This window comes from Falco naumanni, chromosome 13 (assembly GCF_017639655.2).
Source record: "Falco naumanni isolate bFalNau1 chromosome 13, bFalNau1.pat, whole genome shotgun sequence".
Lineage (NCBI taxonomy): Eukaryota > Metazoa > Chordata > Aves > Falconiformes > Falconidae > Falco > Falco naumanni.
The window spans coordinates 26,125,602-26,148,808 of record NC_054066.1 but is presented as its reverse complement, the minus strand read 5'-3'; the positions used below and the strand labels follow the sequence as shown (position 1 = coordinate 26,148,808).

At 41.1% G+C, this 23,207-nt stretch overlaps 1 long non-coding RNA gene across 4 annotated transcripts; it reads right to left on the bottom strand.

Moving 5' to 3' along the window:
- Positions 1–1,604: 1,604 nt before the first annotated feature.
- Positions 1,605–22,928, bottom strand: LOC121096633. Of its 4 annotated transcripts, XR_005830620.1 has the most exons (6): positions 22,653–22,928; positions 11,017–11,185; positions 9,170–9,453; positions 8,472–8,625; positions 3,031–5,759; positions 1,605–2,687 (listed from the first exon to the last, which is right to left on the bottom strand). It is a non-coding gene; the product is annotated as an uncharacterized LOC121096633 (long non-coding RNA). The 4 variants fall into 4 exon arrangements; XR_005830619.1 differs by having other exon boundaries at positions 3,031–8,625; XR_005830621.1 differs by lacking the exon at positions 9,170–9,453 and having other exon boundaries at positions 3,031–8,625.
- Between the last annotated feature and the right edge of the window lie 279 nt (positions 22,929–23,207).

The following is a 23,207-nucleotide window of genomic DNA, read 5'->3' as shown; positions in this document are numbered from 1 at the left end:
TTTAACAGGAACATTCGGTTGTTGCGGCAAATGCACACACTGAAATAATCTGAAACAGCCTGCCTGCTTTAGCTTTTTTAAGCTTATGATTATTTTTGCCTGATGATTTCTAACGGCAGCATAGTAAGAACAACAGACAGGCCTGGAAGAGGACTGTCTCTGTTATCAACAGCAGTCGATGCCAGACAGTTAAATATAACAGAGCTTCTGAGCTTGTAAGGACTAACCAATAGAAGAAATTTTAATAACTTCAATTAAAGTTGTTCCATTATTCAGGATTTCCATGACTTTAATAAGGTCACTGGTGTCAGAGGAAGGCATGTATTTTAAGTTTCTCATTTTCTCAGCCAAAGCGAACATGGCATTTAAGCACGTTGTCAACCTATGTGGCATCATAATTCTTTTTAAATAGGAGCTGTTTATTTAAGAAGAAGCAGTTGCGACTATAGGCCAGCTATGGCTCTGTACTGTGTGAACTGCAGTGTTGGCTTTTTTTGTTTACCAGGGACTAGTTCTGACCCGATTGCAGATGGCAGGTTGTGCCGTCCAGTGTCTCTGTCCTCTGGTGCCCTGAAGGCATGCAAATGAGTGAGAAATGCAAGGGACATCTCCTTTTAATAAAAAATATTGGTATATATAACTACCTTTTGTTCCAAACTGCTGCTTTTTTTTTTTTTTTTAACATGCCTTCTTTTCTCTCCAGCATCTCCTGCCACCAGGTCAAAAAGAAAACTAAGGGGGAAAAAAAGCAGACCGACAACAAAGAATTATTCTGGGACTTCTGAGGGAAACTAGGATATTTATGGATGTATTATATTCCCTGTGATAGCAAGTTTCTGAGATGTTAGTACACTGTCAAATATTTTTCAAGGTTAACAGTTTAGGGACACAATTATGTTGCAAGTTGTCTGCAAGATTAATTAAGGGTATTTCAGTGATATGGGAGAAAAATTGTTCCAGCAGTTATTAGACTGTAAGTAATCCCAACTCAAAGAGTAGTTCCCCTTCGTTTCAGTCCTCTTCAGAGAAAATAATCCCATGTTTAAGGCATACTCAGAAGCAGATAAAATGTACATCTGGGCTGAGATGCCCAGTGACGGTGAAGCAATTCTAGACACAACCCATACAGTCGGCTACCTGCTAGCAACCAGAGCAGGGCTGGCCCCTCCAGAAAGGTTATTTTAAAATAATTATTTCCCTGGGCCAGAAAACACCAAAAGGTCTTGCAGAGGTAACAAAGGCAGCAGTGATAGCCAGGCTTACTGCAGCTCCCCTCTACATCGGCAGCTGCTGGGCCGGCACTGGAAGGGCAATGGGAACCTTATAATTCAGTACCGATAGCAAAATATATATATAATATTTTAATTTTGTATATAAATAAAATTTATGTAAATATAAATAGAAATAAATAATATTATTTAATAAAAAGTCAGGGATTATTTGTGAAAATATTTACAAGGTCTTAAAGAAAAAACACCACCAACAACCCAGCACTTTAATCAAACCACTGCAACCAATACACGTATCTATCTATCTATCTATAATCTGATATTATTTTTAATCCTTTTTTTAAATCCCAGTCACTAATGAGGGATAACGCTGGATTGAGGAGGGCCAAAGAGATTTATTGATACAAACTCAGAGACGTCGCTGTAAATCAGGACAGTGAAGAAGTATGCCACTGCTGGCTTATGTTCTCTTCCTGCAAAAGGACAGGGATGAATGAACAAGTGTCTGAATGAATGACTGAATAGATGAATGAATGAAAGAATGAATGCATAATGAAATAAATACATTAAAATACATTGCCAACTTGCTGGGCTCATGTAGCAAGTGAGCTTTTTGGGGCCTTTGTAAAAATACCGGCAGTGGTGTCCTGTGTTCTCACTTTTATTATAAATTAAAATCTGTTTTGCCCAATCCCTCCAAGTGCTTAATTTTTACTGGAGGTCAAAAGGTGCTTTGCATTGAGAAAAACTGCAGGATTTGGCTCTCTGTGCTCTCTGCAGCCCCATGGAGCTCCCCTTCCTGACGAGGAGCACCACACCGCTGGGGCTGGCTGCTGCCCGGGGACCAGGGGAGGACCCCAGGGATCCCCATGGCCACCATGCTGCTGTCTGGGTGACAGCTTCTGAGAAATCAGCAGCCCATTTCCCACCCCCCTGCAGCACCAAAGGCCCTTTCCTCCTCTCCAGCCACAACCCTGGCCCCGTGTTTGTTCCTCTTTGAAATTTAGCATTATGCTTGCATGCCGTGTATCAAAGTGGCATCTTTTCCTGGGCAAGTGGCAAGCAGGACAGCTGGTGGAAATCTTATAGGTACCCAGTGACAGTTGTAGGCTTTTCTTCAAAAGGTGCCAGCTATACAAAGAACATGCCAAATGTCTCTGCAAGCTCCGGCTTGCAGAAACCACATGCCTGACTTCATGGGAACGGTTTTATTCATTTTGAAAAGACTGTGGTGAACTGAATTTATGTATTTGTTTCTGAAATGCATCTCTGTTTTGAACTTCACAATCTGATTAGCTGAAAGTCACTTGCATTTTGTTCCCCTTTCCTCTTCTGTAACGATAACCTGGAGGAAGAAGCTCTTCCAGCTGGAGATGAAGGTCCTCCAAATGAGAAGTACAGAGTTATGGGTGCCAATTTAATTAGATTTCACGGATTCACACACAAATGGAAGGATTTCTGTAAGGAAAGAATATATTCAATGTGAATAAACAACTTTATTTTTTAATTGACTAAACCAGCAGCTTTATTTCCCACTGCTAATATTTCTGTCCATCAGGTCAGGGATAATAAAACAAAATTCTCAGAGAGTTCACTCAAACCTTGGCTTTTCTTATTGAAAATGCTCCTGTTCATAAAACCTACACATGCAAATACAAAATAAACAGTTAAATGTTTGCCTTATCTGTGTCTGTATTTCCCAAGGAGAGGTTATTTTTACCCAGTTTTCACTTACAGCATCCTGCTGAAGTTTCTGGAGGAAAAAAAAAAGTCTAATATTTGGTAATATTATTATCATTACCTTTGGGTAAATACGTTCTTCTCTCTTAATGGAGTCAGTATTTTCATTCCATAGTAAGAACTTTTTCCATAGGTCTCCTCCATTCATGGTTAAGGTTAGTTCCTTTCCCCCCAGTTTTTTAAGACAATTTTTTCCTTCTATTGAAAAGAAAAGCACAAAAAAAATCCCCAACCCTGTAAGGGAACATGGCTTCTGGAATAAAAGAAAACAGACAAAGTACACATTATGGAGTGTTTTAAAGATACACAAACACTAAAGTGCAATGTACTTTATGAGGACCCAGGTTATGTGTTTTAAGAAACTGCTTCCAGCAGATAAAATGACTGCTAAAAGCAGGTGTTTATTCCGAAAGATGCAGCAATATTTTTCTGTCATATCACATTAAATCATTTACGCTGCATGCTGCTATGTTGCACCACATCATGTTAGTACATATGGTGAAAAAACCGAAGTGGAGTAACATGATGTGACAGACAACATTTAGCAAAAATACTCACTTATTTGACTCAGATACTTGCTATCAGTTTGAATCAGGGAGCGTGGTCCCAAGTGAAGCTGACAGATGGATGTGAACTCACTAAGGAACAGCATCCAATGTAAATCTGAAAGTTTCTTGCCATGCACCTGGTCCTCATCCTGCCGGTGGTTACTGCTGTCCTCAGCTGCTCTTTCTCAGTATTTTCTTTCCTGCTGTAAGTAGTTTGACCAGTTGGTTGTCATTTATTTTGACATAACTCGTGACTTTCACGTGAGGGACTTAGCACGTCTTGGTATACTGGGTAGAGATGTGCTGTTAAATGAGAGCTGATGGAATCACTGTAACAGTTCTGGTGTGAGCAAAATTGTGAATTACACCAAAAAAAAAAAAAAAAAGTCAGAACTCCGTTTTTATGTATAGACAGGGTCTGTTTTAGGTAAGAAGAAGATTATCCCTGAAGGCACCTGTATTTAATACTGTAGCAAAGTCTTTTTTGATGGACTTAAAAATATTGAGACTTCTTTATTGCTCTTGGAGGAACTATTTCATGGTAATACTTCTAAAAAAAGTTTAGGAAAGAGGTGCATGTTCATGAATATAAGTAAATCAAGTAATCAAATATAAGCCAGGCAGCAGTGATGCAGGCCTTGCCATACAAGGATTTTTATAGTCGTCAGTCCTGATCTAGATGGTGACTTCCAACCCACAGGGCAGCGCCTGCACAGCTACAGAACCACGATAGGTTTTGGCACAATCTGTCCTAGCAGAAATGAGGATGAGAGAACCTCATTGCAGATGTCAGAGGGCTTCAGCAATGCTAGTGAAGGTATAAAGTGGTATAAAGCCTGGCTGTTGAAACATGAAAAATTTACAGGTGGACTTGAAGATTATCCCTGTTCTGGTGGTAGAGCCAGAGACAGGCCAAGCTGCCAAGTGATTCTGTGTAGCACACCAAAGATCACAAAGAGCTGTAGTGGTGAGTGTGTAGATGCAACTATAGAGAAAACAGCAAGACAAGCAACAACGTGCAGGACTCTCAATTGAAAGCTATAGATGTCAAAATGTGAGTTTGTATTATGGCAGCAATTCATGATGCATGGTCCTTTGCCTTCTCACCCCTTGCAAAGGGAATTTTCAAGACTATTTGCATTCAGCCATTTGCTGTTCAGTCTCGATCAGCAGTTTGCAACCTTTGTCCAGATGCACTTTATAAAAGCAGCAATAAATGCTAGCAATAACACTGATGACTGGAAGATGCACCTAAGAAATACGTGTGCCCATGTCACGGCCGAGATGCACACAACCTCCCGGAGTGTTCACACAGGTAACAGCACACTGCCCGAAGGAACTCAGGTGTAATTGCGAAAGAAGAAAAAAGGAACAACACTAACTGTAAGTTTACTTCGGTCTGTGCCATCTTATCCAATACTGCTAAAATGTATTATACTTGAGGAATTAATTTGGCCTGGCTCATGGGTAGTTTGGGAAAGAGGACTGTTTTGCATGAGCCCCTACACCGCTCTGTGAATCCCCTGCCAATGCTTGCTCTGTGAGCAGCTGGTATCACTGCATTTTGTGCTGACGTTGTTCACTCTTCTCAGGAAACCTCAGGAACCTTCTTGCCTCCGGCAGTCTCCTGAAGATGTGATGGGCTGGGATCTTGCATCAGCAATCAGCAGTTCCTGCTGCCTTGTCAGTCCGTAAGCCAAGCGTGGGCTGGTGCCTCCGCAGGCATGCAGGGCAGGAGCTCCGGGAGGGGGGGGGGGGGGGGGGAAGCCCCAGCACAGCTGGGTTCCCTGAAATACAATGTGATAGCAGGCTGAGAGGCTTCTCCCAGCAGCCCAGGAGAGCTGAGCGAATCCTCATCCAAAAGGTAGGTAGCTGCTCCCGGTCAAACAAAACCAAAAAAAGGCCCCGAGGCCCAGTACCTAAAGAGGCGATGCCCACCCTGAGAAGCTGCTAAGCACTGAGCACTGCTGCTGCCTCTGCATCATTTGCACATCCCTTATGCTCAGTCTGGATGCCATCCTTTACCAGCTGGCCACCGAAGTGCTTCTTGCTCTCAGTCACACCAATAATGCTTCTTGCTCTCGGTCACACCAGTGTGTCCAGTGGCTTTTAAGAAAAGGTTTCTGCCTACCTGCCTAGGCAAAGGCGTCCTACCTTGTGCTTGCTTTGAGAGCTTGGTCTGGTGGGTGAAGGTGTTTTGTGAAAAGAAATCCTTTGAGCAAGTATGCTATTCTCTTTCTACCTGATGAAAAACAATAAAAAAGTGATTAAATAATTAATACTGGATGTTTCTTAACAGTTGCTAAGAGGCTTACCTAATTTTCTGAAGCTTTTTTTTCTTAATTTAGGAATAAAACAGACATAATTGAGCATGCTATACAGAAGCTGCAAATAACACTCTGGAGAGAATTGAAGGAAACATTTCTTTGATTAGAATATTTTTCTCATTAACGGGATGTTCAAAATAAAGCAAAAATTTGATGCACAGAGCCCGTGGCAGTACCAAGTTAACACTGGTGTGCTCCCGTGTTTTACTTCATGTTTGCTAATCAATCAAAAAAGACTCTTGCTGGCAAGAAAGGTCACACCTTTCATCACGGAACCGAAACTTTTTGACAACAAACAATTGGATTTTCATCAGTCCGTTTAAGGTGGATTTCAGCACGGAGGGTGAAAGCTCACGGTGGTGGGATGGTGGTTAGGGGATTAGACAAACAAGCAGAACCATGCTCTCTGGATAGTGGGTACCACATACTGTCAGTAAAGGGACTGTCTCAGCTGTATCAAGGTGTGATGCTGTTCTAAAACAGTGACTTCTAAGTTCATATTATTTGGAGAAGAGGATAAATACTGTTTGGGTAGGTATGGGTGTGCAGTTTTTCTCAGGAAATAACATCAGGGTTAAGGCACCTGTGCATGCTGTGGTCAGGGTGCTGTAGGACCAGCCAGCCTGCAGAGTGTTAAAACCACATTCCTCCATTGTATACTCTTCTCTGGTTTATCTCGGGATAGAAACAAACCCTCTGTGCCTCTACCATGGCCTTCTAGTTCTATTTTTTGAATATTTTTTTAAAGATCTGTACTCTGATTAATACCCTGAATTTTCTCAGCAGTCGGAAAAAAACCCCACAACCCTACATTGTTTTCCCAGACAGAAAATACAGCCTGGTACTTTCACAAGCAAAACAGTCCCCATGCAATTTCTCCTTTCTTTCTCCCCATTTCTTCCGCTACAAGCGGAGGAACAGCCCCACTGCCCTTTCTCAGCGGGTGAGCGAATGGCTGTCTCCCCGGGAGCAGTCCCTGCTCCTCCCTGGGTGCAGACGGGAGCTGGAGCAGGGGCTGTGAGCAGACGTGGCCAGAGCACACCGCTCGGCCCTCATCTTCACCATCTCCCGGGCTCTTCCGCAAGTCACAGTCATGCCCTTGAAAGAACTGGGGTGAAATCAGAGAAGCAATCACGAAATACCACTGGTTTTGTCGTTTTTCCTTCCCCTCCGCTGGATGCACAGACATCAGCTACCTCCAAGGAGTCTCCCAGGCGCTGACAATAGTAGATCCCAGACTTACCCCTCGCCAGGATTTACACCCTCATTCTGCTGGAGAAATCATTGATATGAAAAGATGCACACGTTGCCTGCAGCTATAGCACATATTGCATGGCATGACACACACATAAGTGAGATTAATTTGAGTTCTGGGCATCATTAGCTCAATTAAAACTGTGATTTTTTAGTTCAGACCTACAGGCCATTGCAGAGAAGAGTAATCATAAGACAGAAACGAGTTCCCTAGTTAAAAATTAATTCCCTAGACTAAAAATATAATCAAACGATGTCTACAGTATTTTATGAAGAGCTGGGAGGATAATAAAATTTAAAGCAGCGCAACATTTGCATTTTGTTCGTTTCTATCCATATTTTTCCATAGACTGCCTTTCTGTGTGCTTGTTAATCATATGCACTGCTACAGTCCTGGCATTTTAAGATCACTGTTCACATCAAGATTGAAAGGAAACTAATTACAATCACATTCCAGGGTGGTTGTTTAAAGCTCATACAGCGCTGACTACAGCACGGGAGCCTTGACCTTTATTTGTAAGCATGAAAATAAGGTAAAGATGAAAGATTGCTTTTCATCCAGCTCACATGCGGGGATCAGGAGGCCCTCTGGAGAAGCAGGAACGTGGTAAGTCCCGGTACAGTCTCTCTCCTCACCGCCTCTCCCAGGCTGGCAGCAGAGGCCAGTAGTGCTATGCAGAAGCTGTGCTCCACTGCAGCGAGGTGAGCGCAAGCACGGCCGTTATTTTGCAGCTCTCCCTTGGGCTGCTGGAAGAACAGGCAGTGAAGAAGCAGACCCCAGGACACCATTGCTCCCACCCCCATGCAGAGCTTCTAGGTGAATGGGTCGCACGGCCTAGTGCCGCGCGCCACGCTGAGGAGATGGTGGCAGCACGTGCAGGCTGCCTGCGGGCGAGGGCCGTAGGCGGCACTACTATCCCTTCTGCTGCTCGCTGTGGCTTAATAGCACTAGTAGGATCTAGGTGGATGCATCAGGGTAGCATAAGGTCCCCCTAACCTGAGGGGGTACAGGTAATCCTAATGCTATCACTGATTTCATTAGGTGTGAATGCATTTAGAACATGCTGGACAGCAGATCTATTCAAGGGGTTTCGCCTGCCTCTGTGCGCCTGAATTTTCAAAACTATAAATATTAATAAATCTGTATTGTGCTCAAAAGAAGCTGAGAGGGAGTTACCCAGACAGGTTTCAGCCCAGGAGCTGACGAGGTGTTTGCACCGAATGCTCCTTTCAGTACCGTGACCCGGCGTTCAGAGCCCTGCCACTGCCACGGCAAGCGCCAGCCCCCGACGGATCCCCTGTCCCCCCTTCCCCGTGTTACTGCAGCTCCGCACCGACACGAGTTCACGGAGGAAAAGTACACCGGCACCGACCTGAAGCGATCACGTTCCCCCACGTTCAGTGCTGTCTTTACCCTGCACAATCGTTTCTTTTGCCAGGCTCCATCTTCTAGCAGAAATCACCGTCAGAGCCCTGAGGTCCGGTGGGTTTATTGGCAGTCCCTGCCAGCTAATTTCTATCTCCTGGCTGGAAAAGTTCTATTTCAGGAATTAAGCAATGAAAGAAGGGAAACTCATCCCACAGGGGCTCAGAAATACCCTGCAACCCACAGCCCCAGCGGGCCGACTGCAGGCACCTGGCTGCCCTTGGGGCTGAGAAGCAGAGACAGTTTTGCAACACTCTCCTGGAGTATTCTGCTTCTGTCTACATTCTTCAAAGCAAAAATTTACTCGAGCAAATATTTACAGAAACTAGAGAATAAAATAAAGACCAGTGAAAGCTGCTGCAGTGAACTTCTAATTACAATCCACAAAGTGTTTATGAATAAATTTATCTATTATTTGTCTAGTTCTAGCACTGCTAATACTTTGCCTCGTACCATTACAGGCTGAAGGAAACAATATGCAGCATGAAAATGAAAACAATTTGACTTAATTATTTACACCATTACCACCCCTTTGAATTAGGCCCTCCATTTCTTCAGTATTTTGTAAAATTTAACTGGTAATTATGCTTGCTTAATTAATTTTATTTATCTACTACTACAATAAGATCAAAACAAAAAACCTACCAGAATGCAAAATGCCAGCTATGTCCCCTAATTGTAAATGTTGCTTTTAAGCTTCTATGATAAAAATGTAGTATTTTGTACCATTCCCTTTAAAGTGTGCTTGGCTATGCTCCAATACTATTTAAGTATAAACAGGAAAAGCCTTGGAGGACAAGTAATCATACTTAAATGACACAAAGATCATTAAAATAATGTTCCAAAAACATGGCAAAATTAGACATCGCAAGACCGTTTTCTTCTGTGAAGTGTTTCACCAGATGGTGAAGAGTGCTGAAATAGTAGATCTGAAAGAAAAGAAAAAACATTTCCAGTTTTCTCACGCTAGCGCCATACAGCGTGTGCAGCTCTCATCTGAGCTTGTCTGAAGTGGCATCTCACACCTTGGCTTAATCAAACGTTCAAGCTTAGGATAACATCGAGGTGTCTAAGTGAAGCTCAAGGCTGAATCACAGTCTGGGAAATCCCTGCTTTATTCTATTAAAGTTGTCAACCAGATTTATTCAGAGATGAGAACAAATGAGCATGTCAGCATAAGTTATTGTGGCAATTTGTGAAACTCTTAATGAGATATTTTCAGAGCTCATAAAAAGGAAGAGCTATGTCATTAAATTACTGCACAATAAGTGCATTTTGATACAGGAAAAGCACTGGGTTTTTATCAGAAATGACACCCTGCGTCAGTGGTGATGCATCAGTGAGCTATTAGTATTTAAATACAAGGATCTAACAATCATCTCAGAAAGTCAGTGCTTCATCGTATCAACGGGACAATGTTTGTGTATGCTAGCTGCCATGTGAAATGGCCACAAGCGGGATGACTCTGCACCATTACCCACTAGGTTCTCTTCTGAAGGACTTGACAAAGTTCCTTTCTACAGGGCTTGTTATACCTTCAGGTATCACTAGCTTTTTTGCTAGCTTTGTCAGTAGAAATATATAGAAAACTGTAATTATTTGTTAAAAGGCCCTCTAATTTTGTTACTCAGATATTTAAAGGAAATTCTTCTCTCTTGGCTAGGAGTTTCTACTTTTAGGAATATTGGTGAACCCCCAGTATCTGTCTGCCAGCCACCCATCCGCTCATGAACCTCTAATTTTTGTTTATGTATAGTTCGGGGAATCTGTAAGTGAACAAGGTGAAATCTTTGAAGGTCCTGAAATCATTAGTGGTTTCTGCTGACCCATTACCAATCCTAGCTCCATGTGGAAAGGCCTGTCACTTCCTAGGAGATAGCAAAGTCACATGGGGACAAGAGCTGCCCTGCCCCCTGTGGAGGAGGAGGTTTCTCATCAGCTGAACACAAGTGGCTGAGCTGAACTATGGGGAAGAGGGTGTTAATGTTGGGTTTCTTAACCATTTCCTAGGGAACATATGTGGCAAATCCAGATCCACAGGAAAGCAGAGCCTGAAATGAAAGGTGACTTCATTCCCGATTGGCAGTCATTCTAGTTCCATGCTGGGCAAGGGAACAGCCTCTCATTCACTATATTACAAATATCTTTGCGCTGAGTACTCATGATGCCTAAATAACAGCCTGCATACTGCATTTAGTATACTTCCATTATCCAGACTTAGCAATAATAAAGCAAAAAGTCCACCATGACTTTACATACATCCCCATTCAGTGAACATTCAGAAATGAGGTTTGCAAACTGGAAAGGATTAATATAATTTTAGCAATCCAGTTTGTCTGTTTGCACCCAGCTCATCTACTTAAGTAAAAGATGGAGCATGGATGGCTTTCAGTAGTCTCTGTTTAACAAATGACTGCTTTTAGCCCACTCCTTGAGGACAGATGACTGTTTGGTGAGCAGACACCGTAGGTGACACTAACTGTCATCCTTACCATCCTTCTCAGGTGGTTGCATTGGTGTAGGATGGAAAGTGTCCCATAATCTGAAAAGATGACTGTGCTCTGAATGGCTGTGAGCTTGCACTGACCCCCAGTGTTATTTCCAAGCTCAATAACCTGGGAAAGCCGTGTCTCAGTGATGCTCTGTGCCTCAGTTTTCCACCTGTAAAAACAGCAATACAAGAGCATTGCTAAAACATTATTGTCTTTTCCCTTACATGGTTTCCTGTTTAGAAGGGCTCTTCTAGGAACACCAAATCCTTCTGAAAACTTGATTTACGAAAGAACCCTTGACAACACTTGGTAACCTCTCTGTCTTCAGCAAGGGACAGGCTTTATTCTCCAGTCTGAGCTTAATTTTGTTTTTGGAACTGTATCATGGAGGCCTAGATGAAATTCTTACTTTGTGTTCAAGAAAGTCACCCCCTGTTTGCATGTGCTTTGACAGAAGCTGCTGTTCTCAGTACTACACTGCCAATATGGAGTGCTTAAAACTGGCAAAGCTCCAGCTGTACATCTATTTTATATTACACCTAAGTTTTAGGCAAAATATCATTTCTTTTACTTAAATACTAATGCCTTTGAGAGAGGGAGGAAACAAAAAAAGCCTGGATTGAGCAGCAAATACAACAAAATCAAATCCTTTAACATGCTATGCCACTAAGAAAAGAGCTCTGTCTCCAGCCAGCAGAGGTTGCTCTGATGTTAATGATTAATCATGGAACTTATTTTCACTAATAAATCACATGACAGAATTCAAACACAAATATTGAAATGATTAAATGATCTACAAGCCAGAATGATACGAGACCTGCTGAGTGAGCGTGGCCTGCAAAGCAGCAGTCCCTAGCCCATCTCTTCTGGACAACTTGCTGCCCACAGAGTTTTCCAGTGCTGTGATGCAGCCACGGCAGCCAGGCAGGCTGCAGGAACAGCAGAGCATTGCCAGCGCATCGCTCAGCCAATCCTGCTCCCCATGAGGTGGTAGGAACTGGGTTTCCTGGTTTAGCATGTATATTCTGTCACTCTGGCCCTTAAAAATCAAGGTTTTGTTCAACGAGGACTTGTGTTGATTTTAAATGGATACATGAATTGAAATAAACAGATTATTTGCCCTTATTTACCAAGCAAGATTTTTTTTTCCTTTCCCAGTTATTAATTTCCTTAAATGTAAAGTGACATCTCTAAAATGAAAACAGTTTATTGCTTGCCAGGAGCAAAGCCTGCCTAATTTAAGAAATTCAGAATTAAAGCTTTTGAAGCATATCAGGGCATGTTTATAAAACAATTATCATTGCAAACGTTATCTCTGCTCAATACAGCCTCTCCAGGCCACTACCAAAGCCCAAAACCTCAGTACCAGTCTTCCCCACCCTGAAATGTTTCATCAGTTGCATAAAATCAGGTCATCCTTTGATTACAACTTTCCTATCTCGACTCAGGCATTCAATACCAAACCAAGCCAATCTGGAACATATCTGACACTGAAAAAAAATAACTTGATGTTTAAAATTAAGTAGTAGGCTCATTATTAATAACTGACAGCAGACAAAGGAGTGCAGTGACCTCTCCAACAGAGCATTTAAATCTTTGCACAACATGCTCTGCTTGTGCTAGGCTGGTTTCACAAACAACAGCTGTGTAGTTCGTTAACATATGAATTCCCTTGAGGTAATTTGGAGGAGCCAAATGTGCTAAACTAAACACCTCATTAAAACAGTACTTTAAAAAAAACAAAACAAAAAAATGCAACCAAACCCCAAACTAATTTCACATTCCACTTTTGCATGTGGAGATGCTCGGTGGAGAATATTCTGTTATATAGAATTCATTCATCTGTGATGTTGGAAATAGGGGGTTTTAAAATCGGTAATATGGGTTTTTCTCTGCTAAGATGCACTTGAGACTAAAGTGTCTTTGAAGTGTATTCTTTCACAAAGAAGCAATTAACTAGGACAATAATGTTTTCTTTTCCTCCCTGTTACTAAGTTGAACTCACAGGCCACATGTTTGTGCTAAAATATGCAGGACCTCATTTCTCTAGAGTCTGGGGAGCAAATGGACACAACCAAAAAGCATCTCTCTGGCTGGTCTCAGATGGGGCCAAGGCAGAAGTGCACGCAAGTGTCCTTGGGGCCGCCGTGTGCCCCAGGACAGCCTTGCAGAGATTTTTCAGGAAAGTCCTCTGCCACAAACACTGCTGGTAGAGCAGTGCGATATAAGCCCAAGCAACCACGCAGAAGACGTACAGTCCAAAGGCACTGGCAGAAACACCTCCCCTTGCTCCTGCAGAGGGCTCAGATGCCTTGGTTGAAGCCTGTCACCAAGAATAACTTCTTACTACCCTTTTTTTTTGTATAATTCTGCTAGTAAAGAGTTTCATAAGCTCCTTGGTGCTGCCACTAAAATCCCTTCTGGAAAACAGCCTCTCCTGGCCAGGTAACACCGCCCTGTGAAACACTGGAGTTCCAATGACTCCCATGGTGTGGCTGTTCCAAGCACACAGAGAAAGTCAGACTTTTTCAGAAAACTACTTTTCTCGCCACCCCCCTTTGTCTCCAGCTGAATTTGTTGGTGACTGGAATGAGAGATGTGACTGACACATTTCTGACAGTCTGCAAGGAATTTTAAAAGAGTAAGCCACTGATAAAAAGATTGAGCCCCTAAAACTGCCTCCCTCCAAAAATATGTAAATTAGTCACCCCTCTTTTCATTGGTTTACTGTTGGCATCAAGAGTATTTTTTTTTTAAGATAGATGCTCATAGAATTTATTAATTGCTAAATGAGACTGCAAATCTCTCAAAAATTTAGATGTAGTGTCAGGTTTTGATAGTTACCTTGAAGACAAATAACTGGGAACTTTTTGCTCCTACAGTCTTATGAAGCAACAGCCTTTTTTCCTTCAGAAAATTACAGTTTAAGTTTAACATAACATCAGTTAATATCCTGGATAACCTGAAATTAAAGGATGCCAATAGGTTAGGGCTATTGGATTTTTTTGTTGTCTTCCTTCAAAATTCTTATTTTAGAGCTCCAGTCACACCTATTCTGTGTTTCCCATATCAGGAAAGACATCAACCTAATTAACAATGATAACTTGGAATTTCCATAAGAAACATTTAACATGGATAAAACCAACAGAAGTGGCGCTGAAACATCAACATAGAGGAGCTTATGCGTACTCTATAAAAGCCTTTACATTCCTGAAACTTAGGCAAGAAACTTGGTTTTAGGGAGACAAAAAAACCATCCCACCCCTACTATCTTATTTTTGTTCACTTTAAAGCATAGCTTTGTAATGTGTTGGAATTCCTCAAGGTTTTGTAAATACTTGTCTGAATTCCTCCCAGGTATTAGTATGTCATCCTAAACCCAGAAAATACTATTTATTCTCTGCAGGACTCAATGCATTCTTCTTTGAAATCCTGCAGGTAACTGGCTCCCTCCCAGGGTAATCTTTCATACTTCAATAAGCACGTATGTGTGAGTTCAGTCAGAATTAGTATTTTTTAAAAATTCCGATTCCTCCATTGCTTCCAGACTTTGGCCAAGTGCACTTTGGAAAACTCTATTCCCCCTGCCAGTTTTATAAGTAAATCCTGTGGTTTGGGGATTTTTGATGGGCACACTGAATGCAGCTCGCCCTGGCTTCCCCATGTACAATCATTCCCACTCTTCCAACCCTTGCTATTGCTTTCCCACCGTTTCTTTGCCTGTGTTCCATACAATTATACCTTTAACAAATGTAAACGTTCTTACCACTTTTCCTTCAGCACTGTTTTCAGCTTGGTAAATTCAACTTTGACTCTTTCTTTTCCCATTGGCATTTATAATGTTACTTTCCAACCTAGCTTGAAGTTTTGTCTGCTTTTTCTGGTTTAACAGCTCACACCTGCAGGCAACACGAGCCTCCTCTCCATATATCTTGCAATAAATACAGGCAGTGGTCCTGCCCTTACTGGGTTTAGTGCATCCCAGTTAATGAAAGAAATGCCGTGGGATAACCTTTGAGATCATCCGAGCTGTGCCATTACCATCCTGACTCCCCTCCACCCTCCAGACACAATGCAATCAAGCCCATTGATTTTAAAACTCTGCCACATTTTGTGGCCCTGAATTGAGCTCAACAGCTTCTCTCGTGGCAGTTCCTTCATCTACGCAACATCCAGCAGCTTCTTTCCAGTTTGGGGAATTTGATACAAACAAATTGATTTCTGAGGGTCTTTTTCATAGGATTACTATAACAACAAGCACAATCATTTAAAGCATGCCAAAAATTCAGAGTTTCTAGCTGGTTTCTGAGATGCGACTTAAATTGTTCTGTTCAGGAGTTTGTGGTAGACACACGATGTTTTGCAGAGGCTTTGTAAGGACTTCAGAATCCATCTCGCTGCCTTGTGGAAAGCCTGAGACTTCGAGCATTGCATCTGCAGCATAAATCTTTACACTTCAGGTTTACTGGTAAGCAAAAACTCCTATGCATACGGTTGCAGAAAATACTATTCAAGAATAAGAAGATTTTGAAATCTTTCTCTCTTTTAATTTATCTGGAAAGTCTGTCATACATAGCTTTTTTTAATCTATGGACTTTTTTTAAAAAAAATCCTGTCATTACTATTTTTCTGATGAATAAAAAAAATCGCCACAAAACAGATGCAGAAGACAGTGGAAATCTTTGTGAAGAAGCAACTTCAAGGCAGCACTTTATTTACTGGAAAGCTATCATCTTGGATCCTAATACAAACCAGAGCTGCAGCTGAGCCTGCCATACCACTGCAAGTGTAAATCCTAACCCAAGCAAACCCAACAGATTCAGATTATATACTCCCCCTAAAAACAATAAAAAAAGCACACTTATGTGTGAGAATAGCTTTTCACCCCCTCGGTGTATTGTCGGATTCCTCGTTCACCTCTACACTACCAAAGCAGCAGAAAATTAGGGTAGAATCACTAAAACGCCCAACATTTTCTCTGTGCTATAATATAACTTCCAATACGACTCCTGTGCAGTCATTTCTGATTTACCCTGGTAAGGAAGACTTGTTTCAAGGGATGCCCAAACCCCACAGCCACCCTTAATCAGCTTTATGCCTGGAGGATGGATTTCGCAGGCAGGAGGGCTGACAGCCTGCTCGCAGAGCTCATCCCCCAGCACCTGGTGGACCAGTCACTCTGGATCACAGTGGCACATAGTCGTTAGGAAAATCCATGGGATTGTTGCTTCTTCTAAGTCTCATTTGTTCCTTGAAAGGCAGGTCTATCACACTGCAAAGGCTGTACTAGCCCGCAGGAGCTCTACAACTACATTTTCTGTATTTCCATAAGTTTGTAGAAGCTTTCTACAACCTGGAAATCTGAATGATTCTTTCCTACTTATTTCGTCTCTTTTTGTTTTTAAAAACTAAACCATCGTCCAGGTTCCTTATGCCTATTTCTGCCTGTAGTTGGTACTACCACAGAGCAATTTACTCTCCTTTGAAAGGCAAGTCTGGCTCTCAGAGGTGCCCTGCCTTGCTCTGAAAAATGAAATTTCATTCAAAGTTTCCATCATCTCCCTTGTTTAACAGTATTTCTCCTTTTCTGGTATAGAGAGAAAAAAAGGAACAGATCCCCACAAAATTCAAGTACAAACTCACATGTGCCACACCAAAGTTAATCACTGACTATAAGTAAAATAGATTTAAAAGTCTTTTCAGAGTGGTAAGATTCTAGAGGAAGAGATCAAATTACTTGCTTTTATATTGCCATAAAGCTACAGAGATTTTTTTTCTCTTGAGAGTTCTGAAAAGATCACAACTTTGTCCTAGGGCCAAGTCAGTTAATAACAGCAAACTCCCACTGATACTAAAATCAAACATTACTATTATTAGGAAATAATTGAGGATTAATAAACATTTTTAAACTAAATTACTGTGACCTTTTACCTTACAGAGACAAATTATAGAAATACTTTCACCTTGACAATATTAAAAATACCAATTTTTTGGTATTCAGTAAAGCTTACTACATCGTCCATAGAGTACTATTGCATATCTGTTATTCAAAAAATAAAAGTAGTAAAAGATTTTTAATTAAGTGAGCAACAAATAAATTCATCCCTTAAGACAAGAAGGACATGTATGCATGAAAACAGCCCCCAATAAATAACGAGAGGATTAAACACTTGCAAATTCTTCAATGATGAATTTAATAATGGACCAAATATAAGCTTTCCTTGCCCTCCCTGCTCAAGATTTACACCACTAATCAGCCAGTTTTCAAATCCTTAATGTTCTAAAGCATTTGCCTTTAAGGCAGCAGTAATTTAAGACTGCTACTAAAATGAATGTTTTTCCATTAGGCAAAATAATTATGTCATACATTCTAACAGTGTCCTTGGACTTAAATCTTTTTAGTGCAGGAAACTGTCAGTCAGCTACAATTTGATCAAAAAACTTGATCAAAAGCTGCTGCATATAGAGAATGCAAATAAAAAGCGACTTTTCTATGTACCACAGTAATTCAAGGCCATTCATAAAAATTAACAGCTTAATGACAGGGCATGTGTCATCATCCAGGTCTGGCACCTTTTGAGGAAGGCATTTGAATATTTATGTGTTTTGAGGCCAGCATCAATATCTGTGCACATTTAGTTTGCAAATCCCTACATCAGAACTCACTCATATATATTTCACTGACTTTTCATGGGGTTGTGGGATTCTGATTGTGAAGTCAGTAAATTTTTGCAGTATATGATTACTTGCCTGTTGCTTTTGAATTCTCAGCCCACAGGAGGCATGCACTACTGCCCCTTACTTTTGCAGAACAAACACGGAGCATTTCTGCTTGGGATATGCTCCAAAATTCACCCCAAGGTTAAGAACTTAGGAGAAGTTAAAGGGATTAATGTATTACTTAACTGGTGTTCTGGAGCATTTGAAAAAATAATATTTGCCTCATTTAACTGAAACTTGCACTTATAAAGCCTCATCTCCTGCAATTAGATCCTGCCACGCAAGGAGCCTGAGCATCAGATTGCTCCCATAGTCTCCATCATTACACAGTATTACCTTGAGCAAATACTTTGACCTTCCTGTGATTTAATATTTATCTATCTTTTCTTTGGGGAGCAGGTTTGTCTGCCAGGAAGCTGCTGGCCTGTAAGGCAATTTTAGGCAACCCCATGGGAGAGCAGGGGTGGCTGCAGGAGCAGCCTGTCTGCCTGTAGCCTCTCCCAACGTCACTTTGAGATGTATGACTATTAACATGTACACGTGCATTTCACTTGGAGAATGTGGCTTGACCCTTTTAATCAGGACACCTGGTCTTATTCTAGTACTTCTCTGGGTACTGGCTATGTTCTTGGAATGAGGCATCTGGGTTGCACACATGTCAATGGAAAAATCCCAGGTGTGTGGGAGTGCTGAGACAGACATCTGCAAAGAAATGGAGCCACCGATACTTGTACAGATCTCTGTGTACATGACGGCCACTTAGCTAACAACTGTCCTCTGTCCCCCTGGGACAGGCAATGTGGTAATGCAGTCGCTGCAAAGCACTCACAGCTGACCCAGCGATAGATGGTGCGTTCTCAAATGCCAGGATAATCAAAATAGTTTTATATCACCTGAAATACCAAATAACTGTCAGAGCTAAAGGCCTCATTCTAAGATGGCAAATCCTTCACTTTTTGCTATGCACTGCTCTCTTCTGATCTTTAACTTGCAACCTGCACAGCTGCATTCTGTGCATGTCTATAGTTGCATAGCATGCAGCTATGACTGCAACCCCAGCTTTGCTATAGCTGCTGTAGGTAGGAATACCACATGAGATAGATTTAACCATCATCACAGATCTTATTGCCCATACAGGTGTGGTTAAAGTAATAAGAGTGTGCCAGCATCTTGAAAAAAATACCATACCTTCTATTGCTGCACAGGCATGCTCATCCTTATTCATGCAATGAAAACTTGTATTGTGGACTGGGTTCTAGCATAGTGCCCTACCTGGTGTAATAATAAATTATTGTAGCAAGACCATATACATAAAAAGCACTGATTTTCTTTACCAAGTTATCTGAACTTTTCTTAGAAAAGCAAACCTACAATGTGGGCTCCCCATTTCATCGCAGACTATGCGCCCCGTTGCTGGAGTGTGTGTGTGCGTGTGGCACTTAAAATACAGAGCCTGAACTTCAGTCCCTATTAGGCATCCCAGCTGCTTGAAGATAAACTGTGGGAAAGCGCCACTAGAGGTCACTCAAAATTAATTGTTACCTAATTAGCACATTTTGACCCTACGTTTTAGGACGTTCTACCACTTTCACATTTAAGGCATTGTCAGCTTTGACTCTTCAGCTAATCCTGACCAAACTCAGAAAAGCTGGAGACAGAAAAAACGTTCTCTCAGCTCTTCCCTCATTGAGTCTTCCCAAGGCTCCCAGATCTGCAGGCAGCAAGTCACTCTTCCCACAGCGATGAGCTTGATAATGCCCGCAGTGATGAACCTCCGGAGCTGTTGGGTTTAGAGGCATTCAGCCTTAGCTGTGTTATCTCGAGTAGCTGGTCACCCATTTTGAAAATTAGACAAAAATGAATTGTACAAGTGAGGGAATATATAGGGGGAAAAGTCTTAATGTTTCCAGGTCCTGTAAATTCCTGTGAATTTTTAACCGCTGCTGTGTAGAAGGAAAAGTAGATCTTTATTACAATTGTTTGACTAACTAAAACAAGTGAAAAGCAAAGTTTAAGTCTGATTAATGGGCATGTGTTGAAATATCTCTGCATGTGTTTAATCAAAAGCAGATGTTCTATTTGCAGGGTTTTTTTTTTTTTCCATAATCTGTGAAAACGATGCTAGCAATTTACTTGCCAAAGACAAGAGGAAAAAGGATATCTAATTAGTATGTTCTATAAGGTTAAGACCATCAGCTGCTGGTGCACATACATACATCACCTGATATATGTAATTAAGCACACTTGAGGGACAGAGTCCTCCCATTGCTCGGTAGGTAAATCCTATTTGACCAAAATGAGGAGACCTTAATTTCAAATGCAGCTCAGTGCAGGAAAAATCTTGAGCAACCAAGCTCCCATAAAGTATGCTCTATTGAAAATGACCTACTCCAATTTCTCTTTTTGGGTTACTGCTGATCCTCTTTCCCATTCCTACCCCTTCCACTCAGTTTAATTGACAAAGAGTAGATTAGCTAGTCAGTTTATCCATATGTATGAACATGACAACTGTAAAGAATATTGCCTTTTCCTGAAAAAATAATTTAGTAACCTCACAAGACCAGCTTGTGTGCGGTTGAGGGGAAAAAAAACACATTCAAACACCGTAAGATGAGCAAGAAATTTATCAGAGACTCTGGTATCCTACTTGCTTCATCAAGGTAATAAATAAATAGATTTTCAGCATCTGAAAAGTGACATGGGTTCTTTCTCCACTTTCTAGAGATTATTCTTGCAGAGGTAGAAAGGCTGAATTAGCCACAAAATAGCATATCCACAGACTCAACTAATGGGATTTAGATGTAGTTATATTTTGTAAAAAAATGAACCATCCTCTAAACTTCTACCCAAGAAGCCTGTAGGACCTGTGGCAATAGGACAAGGGGTAATGGTTTTAAACTTAAGAGGATGTATTCAGACTAGATTTAAGAATATGAGGATGGTGAAATACTTGAACAGGCTGCCCAGAAGGTGGCAGATGCCCCATCCCTGGAAATAGTCAAGGTCAAGCTGGACAGGGCTCTGAGCAATCTCATCTAGTTGAAGATGTCCCTGCTCATTGCAGGAGGATTTGACTAAATGACCTTTAAAGGTCTCTTCCAACCAAGGCTATTGTATGATTCTATGAAGCCAGCCAAGTAAATGAAAATAATTTTCTTCCTTAAAACCTGTAGCTATTGAATAATAATAACTACCATTTCAAGGTCTTCCATGATCTGAGGAACCCTTCATCTGCACATACTTCATAGGACCTAAAGGCATCAGCTTTCTACTGCTGATGAAAGTTCTGCCTTGTGTCATGCAATAACCTCCACCTATCCCCTAGGAAAAGCTCTGACCCTTTGGTGACCACATTGCTCCTTCTGAGGAAGCAGTTAGCAGCACATGGTCCCTTTAGTTAGTCCACACTGCATCCCTAAAAACTCAGTCTGTATTTGAATGAGAAAAGTAGTCTTATGCTAGGCCTATAGCCACATCTTCTCCATTTTAAAAAGGACTGGATAAAGAAGATTAAGGATTGTTTAACAGAAACCCTACTTAAAAGCCAAGCTTACCAGAACCTCTTCTTTGGGAGACCTCTGCTACTGGAGCTCTTACTCTAGAAGAAGTAAAAGAGTTATTTAACACATTCACCTTCTCCTGAGCTTGCACAGAAATGCTTGCTGAACTGTCATCATGCAACAAAATACAGATTTTTAAAAGTCAGGAAGAAATAAGATAGCAAGCAGCCAAAGTTTTAAACCTGAGGTAGAGAAATAGAGGAACAGGTTTGCCTTTTTTCCAAAGTAGTAGCTATAATTAGGGAAAAGGCAACACTGAAGAAGAGTTAATAAAAAAGGCCAATGATTGAAGAGTCTTACTGGATAAAATAAAAATCAGGTGGGCTCAGTCAGAGAAACTGCCATTCATTTTCAAGGAAAATTACAACTTTTGATATGCAAATAGCTGTAAAACTCCAAAAGCCTTGAATACCAGCTACCTAAATCTATCAGTTGCCCCAGCTGGGTTGCCAGAGAGCGATTTTTTGCCAATTATATGTCCCTTGTTCCCCGATCAGTCTATTTTTCTATCCATTGTTGTACTGGCAGCTATCGTAAAATATTCTCAGTTGGGGTAAATAACCCCCTATTCCTTTCCTTTTCAGCTTCTAAAAAGCATCATCTAGCAGTAAAGTTCCTAGCAAGATTTCTACCCAGCTGACACAACAATTTGCAAAGACTTCTTCTTCTCCCCTACAAACCTGCCTTTTATTCTGTATGCCTCATCATCAGAAACCCGATTTCCAATTTACAACATCTTCTAAATCCCAGTCACATGAACTTCTTCCTCTCAATCCCCTGTACAGTTTTAACCCAAAACTTAGAAAGCAGGGAAAAACCCCCAAATTTTCTCTTCTTGTTGAAAAGCATGCTCCAATGTTTCTTACTAAATATATACATTGTATAATGCAATCATTAGCGACACTTTTTTTTTAATCAGACTTTTAAAAGCATTGAATAGTGAAGAATAAACATAAGCTTACTACACAATCTAAAATATTTCATAGAGATATAAAATCAGTTCATATATAGCAGGATTTAGGTGCTCTGACTTTTGGAAAAGTTCAGTAAAGGTTCAAGTGTTGTTTCAAAATGAAGCACTGAAAACCGAGGGAAATAATACAATCCTAGCATATGAGTGAAGTTATAAAACAGAACTCACAGTGGGCATTATGACTGAATGTACGGAGAAAATGAACATCTGAACGCATATGGCTTAAGTTTTTTTTTTTCTAAACTAATCCATAAAAGGCTTTTGTAATTCTCTAAAAGCATGTAAAAATACAGACAATCCATTTCAAGCATTCCTATCAATCCAATCAAAAAATCATAGGTTGCAAATGATAACAAATATCTGTGATACTAAAAATAACCTACCTTATTAAATTTAAACTGATTTATGCAATCTCAGTTACAACCCTTTCTGCTGCTTATGCTCCACTTTCCCTAAGGAAGGTCTGTGCTCAGCACTCCTCACAGCTTTGTACCTCCTGCTCCCCCAATGAAGAGATTCAAACATGTAAAAGCCTTCTCTCTTTTAAAGAACTGGGCTTGATGGAAGGATCTCAAATGAACCAATTAAAAAAGAAAGCATGTTTCCTAACTCAGCTGAAATTGATATAAGATGAACCTGGCAGAATTAGCACAGCTGTAGGAAATCAGTATAACAAAATTCAATAAAAAAATATAAAACCATAAAAAGGGGAAAGATTTGGCCAGATCTCTCAGACAGTTGGTTTGACCTGCTCCGTCTCACTCCTATGTACTCCTAAGCACCGAGGTGTGTGTGCCCAAGTAGTCTGGTCAGGATCACTTGTGTGTGGTGGATGATGGGGGACACTGCTGACATCCACACTTTGTTTTCTGGGTTCTTCTTGAGTGAGGACAGGAAGCTAATTCTGGATGTGCCTTTTATGTGCTCTCAAAATTGAT